Genomic DNA, 14,173 nt, shown 5'->3' with positions numbered 1-14,173 from the left:
GTCGTGGTTCAGAGAGTACCCTTGGTCTAGGTCCAATGGACTGAGTATCCTATTCCTGGATTAGAACTCCTGTCTGTGTCATGGTTTGGAGAGCACCCTTTGTCTAGGTCCCATGGACTGAGTACCCTGGTGAGGCATAGCCTGAGTTAGTCCTGTTTCTGTCATGGTTCAGAGAGTACCCTTGGTCTAGGTCCAATGGACTGAGTACCCTATTCCTGGGTTAGAACTCCTGTCTGTGTCATGGTTTGGAGAGCACCCTTGGTCTAGGTCCCATGGACTGAGTACCCTGGTGAGGGATAGCCCGGGTTAGTCCTCCTGTCTCTGTCCTGGTTCAGAGTATTGTGGTCCACATCTTCACGGAGTAAGGACCTCTGGCATGCAGTGCCTCCCTGTTAGGGTTGATGCTCAACACAGTGAGGCTGTGTTGCTGGGTGAAATACTCGAGGTGACAGTAGTGAGCTATACTGCTGTGAGATGAGGACACATTTTCGGGGCTACTTTCTTGGTGCCACTGGTGTGGGCTGAACTTTCACCCTCCGTGTGCCCAGGTGGCGGAGGTGGTGGTGCGTTTGCATGCACTGCGCTGAAGCTGCGCCCACGTGTCCTGTGTGTTTGGGAGGCTGAGTTCTCGTGGTCTGAGTCGTCTGAATTGAGTACTAGGTTCTGTGTCAAGTGGGCTGTGTATCTGTGGTCTGTGTCTCCTGGTAAACACTGTTTAAAATGAGTTCTGGGGTCTGTGCCACCAAGAGAGTGCAGGATGCTGGCATGGGCTGAGCTGCCGGGGTAAAGACTCCTGTCTCCACTGCAGCACCTGTGGCTTTGGTGCCTCGGTGGGGTGGGGCCGATGGCCTGCAGGTGAGCAGCGTTAAAGGAAAAATGATTCAATGATGCTTTGTTAAAACACAGCAGACTTCATTCAGGGCCATTGGGTACCTGGGTGTGAGATAGCCTAGGTTAGTACCATGGGGGGGCTGGTCTCCCGGTCCCTGTTGGGGGGTTCTGATCTCTGGATCCTTGGGGGGGGTCTGGTCTCTGGGTCCCTGTGGGGGCTCTGGTCTCTGGATCCCTATAGGGGGCTGCAAGATAGTCAGTGGTGGGATTCTCACCCGGACTTGCTCTTTGGACCAGGGTGGGCTCATTGGTTAACTGGGGAGGAAGGAAGAGGCAGCAGCCAACCTCAGCAAGCAGGTGGGAGGCCCCAGCGAGGCCTCAGCTCCAGGCAGCGCCTTCGGAGGATGCAAGGAAGGGCTGCCCAGGTTGGGACAGCCCTATGCCCAGCCACCCCTGCATCTCGAGCTGCTCCAGGCCTGCTGTGGGGCCTACCCGCCTCCTCCTCAAGCTGCCTCAGCTCCAGGGCACTCTGGGGAGTAAGGCGTGTTGGTGCCTGGGCTGCAGGGAATTTCTCCTCCTTCTTCAAGGGTGACCCTGGGAGTGGGTCCCAGCACCTGGGAAGGGAACATGCACAACTAAGTGCCCACCGGACCCTGAGGCTGGACTTGCAGTTGGACAACCGACCTCGGCAGCCCTGGGCGGGTCGTCCCTGCCCTACCTCTGCCCCTGCCCTGCCTCTGCCCCTGCCCTGCCCCCTGCCCTGCCCCCTGCCCTGCCCCTCCCCTGCCCTGCTCCTGCTCTGCCCCTGCCCTGCCCTGCCCCCGCCCTGCCTCAGCACTGCCCCTACCCTGCCACCCTGGCCTGCACCCGCTTCTCCATCCAGCCTGGTCTCCAGAGTGAGATGCAGCTCCAGCACATCCCTGACACCTCTGACCCTCCAGGGCTGTGAACCGGTGCCCATTCACACTCCTTCACGGGACCCCCTGGCCCACAGGCAAACCGGGGCCAGAGAGGGCCAAGCTGGCTGCAGGGGCATGGCAGACCAGTGGACGTGGCACTGCGTGGCGCTAGCGACAGCCTCACGGTATAGCCACGGGCCCCAGCCTGTGGGGCTGCACATTAACCACTCTCACTTACTGTGTGTCACTTACACGTCGTTAAAGCTTAAAAATGATCTCACACACACCCAGCAAGAAGCAGGGTGACGTTGGGGAGGGGCCAGGTGCCTGGGCCTGGCTGAGTAACATCAGAGGGGAGGGCAGGGCCGGAGGAGAGGGCCCAGCTGCAGGGTGTCAGCCTCCTGGATGTGCTAACGAGCAGCCTCAGGCTCAGCTGGATTTCACGGGCAGGACGGTTATCCATGGGAAGCAGAAATAAGAACCTTGTGACTGTCTTGTGTGTGCAGGGCCTCAGGCCTGCTCTGGAGGTGCTGACCCAGGGGCCTCGGGAACCGCGGTGGGCTCCATGCCTCTCACATGCCAGGTCCCTAAGCCACCGTCCCTCTCTTTTCGCATGCCTCCCGCCTTAGCACCGTGCCGGGGCAGTGACCCTCCCCTGCAAGGCTGGGGCCTCCCCGGGTCACAGGGGAGAAGGGCAGGCAGGATGCGGGGAGAAGGGCAGGGAGGATGCTGGGGAGAAGGGCAGGCAGGATGCGGGGAGAAGGGCAGGGAGGATGCTGGGGAGAAGGGCAGGCAGGATGCGGGGAGAAGGGCAGGCAGGCCCCACACAGAAACTTCTGCAGCCAGATCCATGACGCTGCTCTCTGACATCAGCGGTATTTGTGCCTCCCTGAGGGGCGTCTGGGAGCTGGCGGAGTCCGGGCCACAGCTGGGAACGCCTCGAGGGAAACCGTGTGTCCCGGCCTCAGCCTGCGGCCCTCCTGGAAGGAGGGGTGAAATATCACAGCGTCCACAGTTGGAATGCCTGGAGAGCACCAGGGGCCTCAGCCTCCCGCCCCTCAGGCCACAGCATCAGGAAGGACAGCAGCCCTGTGGGAGGTGTGGCAGGGCTCAGGCAAGCAGCCTCCACTGTGAGGACGAAAGGAAGGCCGCCAGGGAAGGGCCTGTGGCCGAGAGCACCCAGGGAGGCCCAGATCCCAGGGGGAGTTTGGTGGGGAGACGGCACCTCTGGTCAGTGGGTAACAAGGACTCTCGTGGTCCTGTACCGTCCCCTTCCCAGGCCCAGGAGCCACCCGCAGGGGCTGAGCCCTGGGAGCGTCCCAGCCAGGCTCTAAGGGAATGTACAGGGGGTCTGGTGACTGGGGCTGGGTCGGGGCTGGGGCTTCCTGGGCTCTCTCACGTGTGTGTCGGCCCCATCTCCGGTGTTCAGATGAGGACGGGCTCAAATCCCCACCCTGGGCAGGGGTGGAGCTGGGACCTTGAGCATCGGGTCCCATGAAGGCCCCTCCAGCTGCTCATAAACACGTCAGGGCATCAGTGGGCTCAGGGACCCTGACCCTGCTCTGTGGAAGGCGTCTGGGCCTCAGCCAGGAGGAGGCCTCCTGCTCTGAGCTGGTTTTCGGAGAAGCCATTGAGGCACAGAGAAGATGCGGGACTGGAGGATATCCTAGAGGCCGGGACACCCTCACCGGTGCTGGGATCCAGGGGCCCGACGCCCCCCAGGCCTCAGCCTCACTGAGCGGCCACCATCACCCTGAGGGCCCACAGCACTACACAGCATCCCGGAGCCCCATGGCCTTGTTCTGTCCTGGACCGAGCACCCCGCTCCCGGAAAGTCCTGCCTCCACAGACACCCCGTGCAGGCCGGGACCTGGACCTGCAGGACCACACACCGAGCAGCCCCTGGTTTCTGCTGCTGCCCTGGGGGCGGGAGCCAGGGTGTCCCGGTGCTGAGGAGCACAGCCCCAGAGAGAAAACGTGAGCGCATTAAGTACGTACCTGCTTCTCAGATCTTTTCATCTTTTTCTGAGAAACGTATCCCATTTAATTGAATGAAAAGGAGCGTTCCGTTATTTTCCAAGAAACGACCATTCATCCAGGAAAGGTGATGGGCTTTTTGAATTTTATTTACAGAAAACTACAGTATAAAATCAGTTTTGCTGTTCACGCATTTGGGAACGGCATGGCTGATGAACTAGACATGTCTTGTTTGGATTCAGTTTGAGCTTATTCTGGAATTTTGTTTTAAAGATAAACAGTTGTTTATAATGGCTCAGTCTAAGGGCCAGGAAGGTCTCACCTGGCCTTGCCCCTCAGACACGCACCCACCTTACGTCACTCTTTGCCTCACAGCCTGACTGCCACCTCCCCCATCACCTGGTAAGGCCCCTTATGAAATCATTTCCACAAATAGAGCAAGAGGAACAACAAGCTGTTCTTTATGTATTGAGAGAACTGTTTCTTGTAAGCATCTCCATCTTTTTGCATTAAGTAGTGCATGTAATCTGCAACATTCTGGCCCACGATGCACTTCCATGTACTTCTGCATTAAATTCCTTGTTTTCAGAACCATAACCAGGGAATTATTTGGTACTGTGAGAGATAGACCAGCCTCCCTCCACAGCTCCATCCAGGGTGCCAAAAACTTTATTGCCAGTGGTAGTTCTGGCAAGCCCTGCATCCAAATAGCAGGTAAAGGCACCTGGCTGACCATCAATGCTTTCGACATTGTATTCATCACCAGTCACCTCCACTTCACCTTCTTAGATCTTGTCCAGGCCAGACCTATTGAGAAGCCTGCTGGCCAGCAGCAGCCAGGACAATACACTGCGGCATAATTTATCAGGACAACCTTCACACCGTGTTTTGGCAGTTCATGTGCATATGCTGCACAGACTATTATATCCCCCTCTATCTGGGCATAAGCAATCTGACAAATGATTTCTCTGTTTGTTACACGAACTATAATCCTGTGTTTGGGTGTGTTGTATTTATTTTTATCCTGAATCACCAAGTGTTTCTGAGCGTAGTAATCAGTTTTACCCTCTCATCGTCTTCTAATTGCTATCTCTTAAAGTAGGCCTTATTCTTAACAACGTTAACAAACCCCATCCTGCAAAACAGAGACCCGTGTCTGCGGCTTGACAGAGACTGGCCTCTTGTCCCCTTTTTCACTTTTAAAAACCTGCTTGTAAGAACCAATGCAAGAAGTCCAGTAACTCAAGTGGCCAGAGTGCTGTGTGTCCTCAAAACAGCCACACCAGCTCTCCAAGAAGAGGTCTTAACCAGGCTGGTGAACTGCCTGGAATGACAGAAATAGAATTCAGAATATGGCTAGGAGCAAACATCATTGAGATTCAGGAGGACAGCAAAACCCAACTCAAGGAAAATAAGAATCACTATAAAGTGATACAGGAGCTGAAGGACAAAAGGGCTAGCATGAAAAACACCCTCATGGATCTGACAGAGCTGAGTAAACACAATACAAGAATTTCAGGCTGGGCTCAGTGGCTCACACCTGTAATCCCAGCAGAGCCAAGTCACACAATACAAGAATTTCAGGCCCAGCGTGGTGGCTCACACCTGTAATCACAGCACTTTGGGAGGCTAAGATGGGTGGATCACCTGAGATCAGGAGTTCAAGACCAGCCTGGCCAACATGGTGAAACCCCATATTTACTGAAAATACAAAACTTAGCCAGGCATGGTGGCAAGTGACTATACTCTCAGCTAATCGGGAGGCTGAGGCAGGAGAATTGCTTGAACCCAGGAAGATGAGGTTGTAGTGAGCCAAGATCATGACACTGCACTCCAACCTGGGTGACAGAGTGAGAATCCTTCTCAAAAAAATTCTTTAAAAAAGAATTTCACGGCCGGGTGTGGTGGCTCAAGCCTGTAATCCCAGCACTTTGGGGGGCGGAGACAGGTGGATCACGAGGTCAGGAGATCGAGACCATCCTGGCTAACATGGTGAAACCCCATCTCTACTAAAAAAATACAAAAAAAACTAGCCGGGCAAGGTGGCGGGCGGCTGTAGTCCCAGTTACTCGGGAGGCTGAGGCAGGAGAATGGCATAAACCCGGGAGGCGGAGCTTGCAGTGAGCTGAGATCCGGCCATTGCACTCCAGCCCGGGCGACAGAGCAAGACTCCACCTCAAAAAAAAAAAAACATTTCACAATGCAATCACAAGTATTAACTGCAGAATAAACCAAACTGAGGTAATAATCTCAGAACTTGAAGACTGGTTATCTGAAATAAGACAGACAAAAATAATGAAAAAACCTCCAAGAAGTGTGGAATTATGTAAAGAGGCCAAATCTATGAATCACTGGCAACCCTGAAAGGGAAGGGGAGAAAGCAAACAACTTGGAAAACGTATTTCAGGATCTCGTTCATGAAAACTTCCCCAACCTTGCTAGAGGGACCAACAGTCAAATTCAGGAAATACAGAGAACCCTGCAAGATTCCATACAAAAAGATCATCCCCAAAATGTCTGACATAATCATCAGATTTTCCAAGGTCAAAATGAAAGAAAGAATGTTAAAGGCAGCTAGAGAGAAAGGGCAGGTCACCTACAAAGGGAACCCCATCAGCCTAACAGCAGACCTCTCAGCTGAAACCCTACAAGCAAGAAGAGATTGGGGGCCTACATTCAACATTCCTAAAGAAAAAAATCTTCACCCAAGAACTCGATATTCAGCCAAACTAAGCTTCCTAAGTAAAGGAGAGAGAAGATCCTTTTCAGATAAGGAAATATTGAGGGAATTCATTACCACCAGGCCTGCCTAAAAAAGATCTTGAAAGGAGCACTAAATACAGAAACAAAAGACCAGCTAATACAAAAATGCACTTAAATAATACACAGGCTAGTGGCACTATGAAGCAACCACACAAACACACCAGCATAATAAGCAGCTAACAGCATAGGGACAGGATCAAATCCACACAGATCAACACTAATCTTGAGTAGAAATGGGCTAAATGACCCACTTAAAAGACACAGAGTGGCAAGCCGGATACAAAACCAAGACCCAATACTATGCTGTCTTCAAGAGAGCCATCTCACACGTAATGACACTCATAGGCTCAAAATAAAGGGACGGAGGAAAATCTACCAAGCAAACAGAAAACAAAAAGCTGGGGTAGGAATCCTAACTTCAGACAAAACATTTCAAAGCAACAAAGATCAAAAAAGACAAAGAAAGGCATATATGGTAGAGAGTTCAATTTAGCAAGAAGACCTAACTGTCCTAAATATATATGCACCCAACACAGGAGCTCCCAGATTCATAAAACAAGTTCTTGGAGACCTACAAAGAGACACAGGCTCCCACACGATATTAGTGGGAGACTTCAACACTCCACTGGCAGTATTAGACAGGTCATTGAGGCAGAAAATTAACAAGGATATTCAGGACCTAAACTCAACATTGGACTAAATGGATCTAATAGAACTACCTATAGAACTCTCCACCCAAAACAACATACTATACATTCTTCTCACTGCCACATGGCACATACTCTAAAATCACATAATTGGACATAAACCAATTCTCAATACATATAAAAGAACCAAAATCATACCAAACATACCCTCAGACCACAGCACAATAAAAAAAAAAAAAGTCAAGACTATGAAAATCACTCAAAACCATGCAATTACATGGAAATTAAACAACATGGCCCTGAATGACTTTTGGGTAAAATTAAGGCAGAAATCAAGAAGTTATTTGAAAATAAGGAGAACAAAGATACAACACACCAGAATCTCTGGGACACAGCTAAGGCAGTGTTAAGAGGGAAATTCATAGCACTAAAATGCCCATATTAAAAAGTCAGAAAAATCTCCAATTAACAACCTAAATGCACAAGTGAAAGAATTAGAGAAGAAAGAATAAATCAACCCCAAAGCTAGTAGATGAGAAATAACAAAAATCAGAGCTGAACTGAAGGAAATTGAGACACATAAAACCATTCAAAGGATCAACAAATCCAGGAGCTGTTTGTTTTTTTTTTTCCTGGGAGACGGAGTCTCGCTCTGTCTCCCAGGCTGGAGTGCAGTGGCCGGATCTCAGCTCACTGCAAGCTCCGCCTCCCGGGTTTACGCCATTCTCCTGCCTCAGCCTCCCGAATAGCTGGGACTACAGGCGCCCGCCACCTCGCCCGGCTAGTTTTTTGTATTTTTTAGTAGAGACGGGGTTTCACACTGTTAGCCAGGATGGTCTCGATCTCCTGACCTCGTGATCCGCCCGTCTCGGCCTCCCAAAGTGCTGGGATTACAGGCTTGAGCCACCGCGCCCGGCCAGGAGCTGTTTTTTTAAAAAATAATAATAATAAAATAGGCCACTAGTTAGATTAATAAAGAAGAAAAGAGAGAAGATCCAAATAAACATAATTACAGATGACGAAGGAAATGTTAGCACTGACCCACAGAAATAAAAGCAGGCATCAGAAACTACTATGAACACCTCTACACACACAAACTAGAAAAGCTAGAAGAGAAACTTCAGGACCTGATGGATTCACAGCCGAATTCTACCAGATGTACAAAGAAGAGCTGGTACAATTCCTACAGAAACTATTCCAAAAAATTGAGGAGGAGGAGGAATTCCTCCCCAGCTCATTCTATGAGGCCAGCATCATCTTGACACCAAAACCTGGCAGAGACACAACAAACAAAGGAAACTTCATTCCTGGGATGCAAGGTTGGTTCAACATATATAAATCAATAAGTGTGATTCATCACATAAACAGGACGAAAGACAAAAACCAGATGATTTTCTCACTAGATGCAGAAAAGGCTTTCCGTAAAATCCAGCACCTCTTCATGTTAAAAACTCTCAATAAACTCGGTGTTGAGGGAACATACCACAAACTAATAAGAGCCATCTATGACAAGCCCACTGCCACCATGATGCTGAATGGGCAAAAGCTGGAAGCCTTCCCCTTGAAAACCGGCACAAGACAAGGATGCCCTCTCTCACCACTTCTATTCAACATAGTACTAGAAGTCCTAGCCAAAGCAATCAGGCAAGAGAAAGAAATACAGGGTACCCAAATATGAAGAAAGGAAGTCAAACTATCCCCATTTGCAGACAATGTGATTCTATATCTAGAAAACCCCATAGTTGGCCCCAAAGTTCCTCCAGCTGATAAACAACTTCACCAAAGTTGCAGGATACAAAATAAATGTACAAAAATCACTAGCATTTCTATACACCAACAACAGCCAAATCAAGATCCAAATCAGAAAGGCAATACCATTCACAACTGCCACAAAAAGAATAAAGCATCTAGGAATAGAGCTAACCAGGGAGGTGAAAGATCTCTACAATAAGAATTATAAAACACTGCTCAAAGAAGTCAGAGAAGATACAAACAAATGGAAAAACATCCCATGTTTGTGGATAGGAAGAATCAATATAGTTAAAATGGCCATACTGCCTAGAGCACCTTGCAGATTCAATGCTATTCCTATCAAACTATCAATGACATTCTTCACAGAACTAGAAAAAAAAACTATTTTAAAATTCATATGGAACCAAAAAAGAGCCCAAATGGCCAAGGTAATACTAAGCAAAAAGAAGAAAGCTGGAAGCATCACGTTGCCCAACTTCAAATGGTACTGCAAGTCTACAGTTACCCAAACAGCATGGTACTGGTACAAAAACAGGCACATAGACCAACGGAACAGAATAGAGATCTCAGAAATAAGACCACACATCTACAGCCATCTGATCTTCAACAAAGCTGACAAAAACAAACAATGGGAAAAAGACTCCATATTCAATAAACGGTGCTGGGATAGCTGGCTAGCCATTTGCAGAAGCCTGAACCTGGACCCCTTTCTCACACCATATACAAAAATTCAACTCAAGATGAATTAAAGACTTAAATGTAAAACCCAAAACTATAAAAATCATGGAAGACAACCTAGGTAATACCATCCTGGACATAGGAACGGGCAAATATTTCATAACAAAGACACCAAAAGTAACCGCAACAAAAGCAAAAATTGACAAGTGGGACCTAATTAAACTGAAGGTTTCTACACAGCAAAAGCAACTATCAACAGAGTAAACAGACAACCTACAGAATGGGAGACAATATTTGCAAACTATGCGTCTGACAAAGGTCTAATATCCAGCATCTACAAGGAATTTAAACAAATTTACAAGAGAAAAACAAACAATCCCAATAAAAAGTAGACAAAGGACAAGAACAGACACTTCTCAAAAGAAGACAAACATGCAGCCAACAAGTATGTGAAAAAAAGCCCAGTACCACCGATCATTAGAGAAATGCAAGTAAAAACCACAATGAGATACCATCTCACACAGGTCAGAATGGCTGTGACTAAAATGTCAAAAAATAACAGATGCTCTTGAAGTTGCGGAGAAAAGGGGACGCTTGTACACTGTTGGTGGGAGTGTAAATTAGTCCAACCATTGCAGAAAGCAGCATGGAGATCCCTCAAAGAGCTAAAAGCAGAATTACCGTCTGACCCAGCAAACCCATTACTGGGTATATATCCAGAGGAATAGAAATCTTTCCACCATGAAGACACGAGCACGCAAATGTTCACTGCAGCACTGTTCACAATAGCAAAGACATGGAATCAACCTAAATGCCCATCAATGGCAGAGTGGATACAGAAAATGCGGTACATATGTACCATGGAATACTATGCAGCTGTAAAAAAGGAGATTGTGTCTTCTGTGGGAAAATGGATGGAGCTGGAGGTTATTCTTCTTAGCAAACTAACACAGGAACAAAACACCAAATACCTCATGTTCTTACTCATAAGTGGGAGTGAAATGATGAGAACTTATGAACACTAAGAAGGGAACCACAGACACTGGGGTCTCGTTGAGTGGGGAGGGTGGGAAGAGGGAGAGGAGCAGAAAAGGTAACTGCTGGGTACTGGGCTTAGTACCTGGGTGATGTTACCCCAAACCCAAAATAAGAGTTAAAAAAAAATTAAAACCTGCTTATAACAAAGGCTGAACGGAGCTTACAGCCAAGGCAACCTGGAAGGGTGTCCCGGCTGGCTGCTCCCAGCTTGGCTGAAGTGAACTCTGAAGTTGTGTTTTGTGCCTCAGTTTCCTCCTTTGGGTCCACAGAGATGTGCAGCCTGATGAAGGGTGGCAGCCAAGGCACCCCCAGGGCCCAGAGCCTCCTCTCCAGCCGTGCCTCCCCCGGCACCGCTCAGGCTCAAACCCGGAAGCTCATCAGATCTCGTTGCTTGGGGTTTTCCAGAGTGTGGTCTCCAGACCCCTCTCCTGGAGGGCAGTGTTTCCCAGAAAGTTCCCACCTGGATCCTATCACTGCTGTCTCCCTGAGGATTCCCGTCCTGGGGCCTCTCTGGGGGTCCCACTGTCCACCTCATTGCCATAACCGTGGAGTTATCACAGGCCTCCTCATGAATAACAGAAGATACTCCCGTCACTCAGAACCTTCCTGGGATCAGGGATCCCCATCCCACACACCCCGACAAAACCAAGTGTGTTTCATAAAATACAACAAAGAAAAGAGGGGTGAATTCCTGGGGGCAAGGGGCATCAGCTGGGCGTGGTGGCAGACGCCTGTAATCCCAGCGACTCAGGAGGCTGAGGCAGGAGAATCGCTTGAACCTGGGAGGCGGAGGTTGCAGTGAACTGAGATTGTGCCCCTGCACTCCAGCCTGGGCTACAGAGCAAGACTCTGTCTCAAAACAAACAAACAAACAAAAAAAAAAAAAAAAAAAAATAGTGCCAAAGGAGCAAACTAAAACTCTCTCTGGAGGAAGATAAAGTAACCCTAGGCCTCAAGTAATTTCCAAGAATACTTTTGCAAACACAGTAGCCAGCACACAATTTAAAATAATCAGGCACCCAAAGAGAAAAGATCACACCCATAAAAGCCAGCAAGAAACAGCAGACAACAGGAGAGATGCGGGGGCCGCAGCTCATGGAGGCAAGAAACACAGACAACAGGAGAGACGCGTGGGGCCGCGGCTCATGCAGTTCTCAGACAGGCTTGTGAAGGTGACCCGCGCTTGCCCACCATGCTCAACAACACACAGGAATCAGTCACTCAAAGCCAAAGTCCCTGGAAATCCGCATGATTTTGAGCCCTTACGGGAATCAACAACAACCGCACCTGACTCACAGGACAGGCAGCTGCAACCTTTGTTCCCTGTTTGCAGATCAGCCTTTTCTTGACTGACATTGTTTTGTAAACTGTAGAACACTGAAGGCGCCCAGGAAGACCCTTCCTCTTCCCTCCTGATCTTCGTTAGAGATTAACTCGCCTTTCTTCCCTGACAGACAGAGACCTCATGACCGCCACACAGTGTAAGGCTGTACGCTAAATATGCTCTTCTAAATGGAAAACAGAAAACAAACAAGGTATAACTAATCAAATCGCTATCACTCACGTGCCAGCCTTGTATGAAAAATGTTGTCACCCTTTTAAAGTTCTGTTTTCTGCATATATAAGGGAGACCTTAACTTTTTGGCCCTTTCTTTGGAGTCTGTGTTATCCGGATGGCTATTTTCAGCTTCACGCTTGAATATACTCTTTTAAACTGGATTCTGATCCTTTTGATGTTTGAGAGTTGACAGACATAGAAACTAAGGTTGAGAATTTTGGCAGAGAATCAGAAACCATTAAATTTTTAAAATAAAAGGCCTGAAAAAGAAATAATGGAAAAAATCCAATGAATGCATTTAATGGTAGATTAGACATAAAGAGAGTTTGTGAACTGGAAGATAGACCATCTGAAAACACCCAGAATAAACCTAAAAGATAAACTACAGAATAGAGGGCAAAAGACACACAGTGTAGTGTGCACAGATCCATCACGCGTGTGTCCCTGGACTCCACGAACGCTGGGACGAGCTGGGCAGAACCGTCTGTCACACGTGCGTCCCTGGACTCCACGAACGCTGGGACGAGCTGGACAGAACCGTCTGTCACACGTGCGTCCCTGGAGTCCACGAACGCTGGGACGAGCTGGGGGCCGAGAGAGAGAGAGCAGGAGGGAATCCTGAAACAGCGTCTAATGACAGAATGGTGAAAACTTTCCCAAACTGATTAAAAACACAAGCCGTGGATTCCAGCAGGTCTACATGAGGAAGGAGAGAGACCCTCTCATATTGTTTTATATTGTTTTATACTCAGTACCTGTTTTAAGAAAAAAACAAGGAAGTAAAACCAAAGACAGGCAGCCCAGTGCCCAAAACCAGGCCTGGGCCTGCCTGGCCTAAACCCAGTAGTTAAAAATCAACTCATGACTTAGAAACTGATATTATTCATAGATTCCAGGCACTGTATAAAAGAACATAGTGAAGCTCCCGGCCCTGTTTTGTTTCTCTCTGACCACCGGTGTATGCAGCCCCTGTCATGTACCCCTTGCTTGCTCAAATCAGTCATGACGCTTTCATGTGAAATCTTTAGTGTTGTGAGCCCTTAAAAGGGACAGAAATTATGCACTCAGGGAGCTCGGATTTTGAGGCAGTAGCTTGCCGATGCTCCCAGCTGAATAAAGCCCTTCCTTCTACAACTCAGTGTCTGGGAGGTTTTGTCTGCAGCTCGTCCTGCTACATATAAACTTCCAACTAATATAGAATAGAAATGAAACAACACAATAATAACTAATACAAAATAAGTCAGAAAGAAAAGGGAGCAAAGAACAAGTGGAAAACAGAAAACCCTTAACAAATGGTAGATTTAGGCCGGGTGCAGTGGCTCACGCCTGTCATCCCAACACTTTGGGAGGCCAAGGCAGGTAGATCACTTGAGGTCAGGAGTTCAAGCCCAGCCTGGGCAATATGGCAAAACCTGGTTTCTACTAAAAATACAAAAATTAGCCAGGCATGGTGGCACATGCCTGTAACCCCAGCTACTCCGGAGGTTGAGGTGGAAGAATCACTTGAACCCGGGAGGTGGAGGCTGCAGTGAGCCAATATATGCCACTGCACTCAAGCCTGAGTGACAGAGTGAGTGTCTGTCTCAAAAAGAAGGAAGGAAGGAAGGAAGGAAGGAAGGAAGGAAGGAAGGAAGGAAGGAAGGAAGGAAGGAAGGAAGGAAAGAAGGAAAGAAAGGCCGGGCGCGGTGGCTCAAGCCTGTAATCCCAGCACTTTGGGAGGCCGAGACGGGCGGATCACGAGGTCAGGAAATCGAGACCATCCTGGCTAACACGGTGAAACCCCGTCTCTACTAAAAATACAAAAAACTAGCCGGGCGAGGTGGCGGGTGCCTGTAGTCCCAGCTACTCCGGAGGCTGAGGCAGGAGAATGGCGCAAACCCGGGAGGCGGAGCTTGCAGTGAGCTGAGATCCGGCCACAGCACTCCAGCCCGGACGACAGAGCAAGACTCCGTCTCAAAAAAAAAAGAAAAAGAAAGAAGGAAAGAAGGAAGGAAGGAAGGAAGGAAGGAAGGAAGGAAGGAAGGAAGGAA

General features: G+C 48.8%; 1 pseudogene; it reads right to left on the bottom strand.

The window, feature by feature from the left end:
• Positions 1 to 4,127: 4,127 nt before the first annotated feature.
• LOC111522079 lies at positions 4,128 to 4,850 on the bottom strand (annotated as a pseudogene).
• Between the last annotated feature and the right edge of the window lie 9,323 nt (positions 4,851 to 14,173).

Source organism: Piliocolobus tephrosceles, chromosome 9 (genome assembly GCF_002776525.5).
Source record: "Piliocolobus tephrosceles isolate RC106 chromosome 9, ASM277652v3, whole genome shotgun sequence".
Lineage (NCBI taxonomy): Eukaryota > Metazoa > Chordata > Mammalia > Primates > Cercopithecidae > Piliocolobus > Piliocolobus tephrosceles.
Note: the sequence above shows the minus strand (reverse complement) of the source record. Positions and strands in the feature narration are given on the sequence as shown.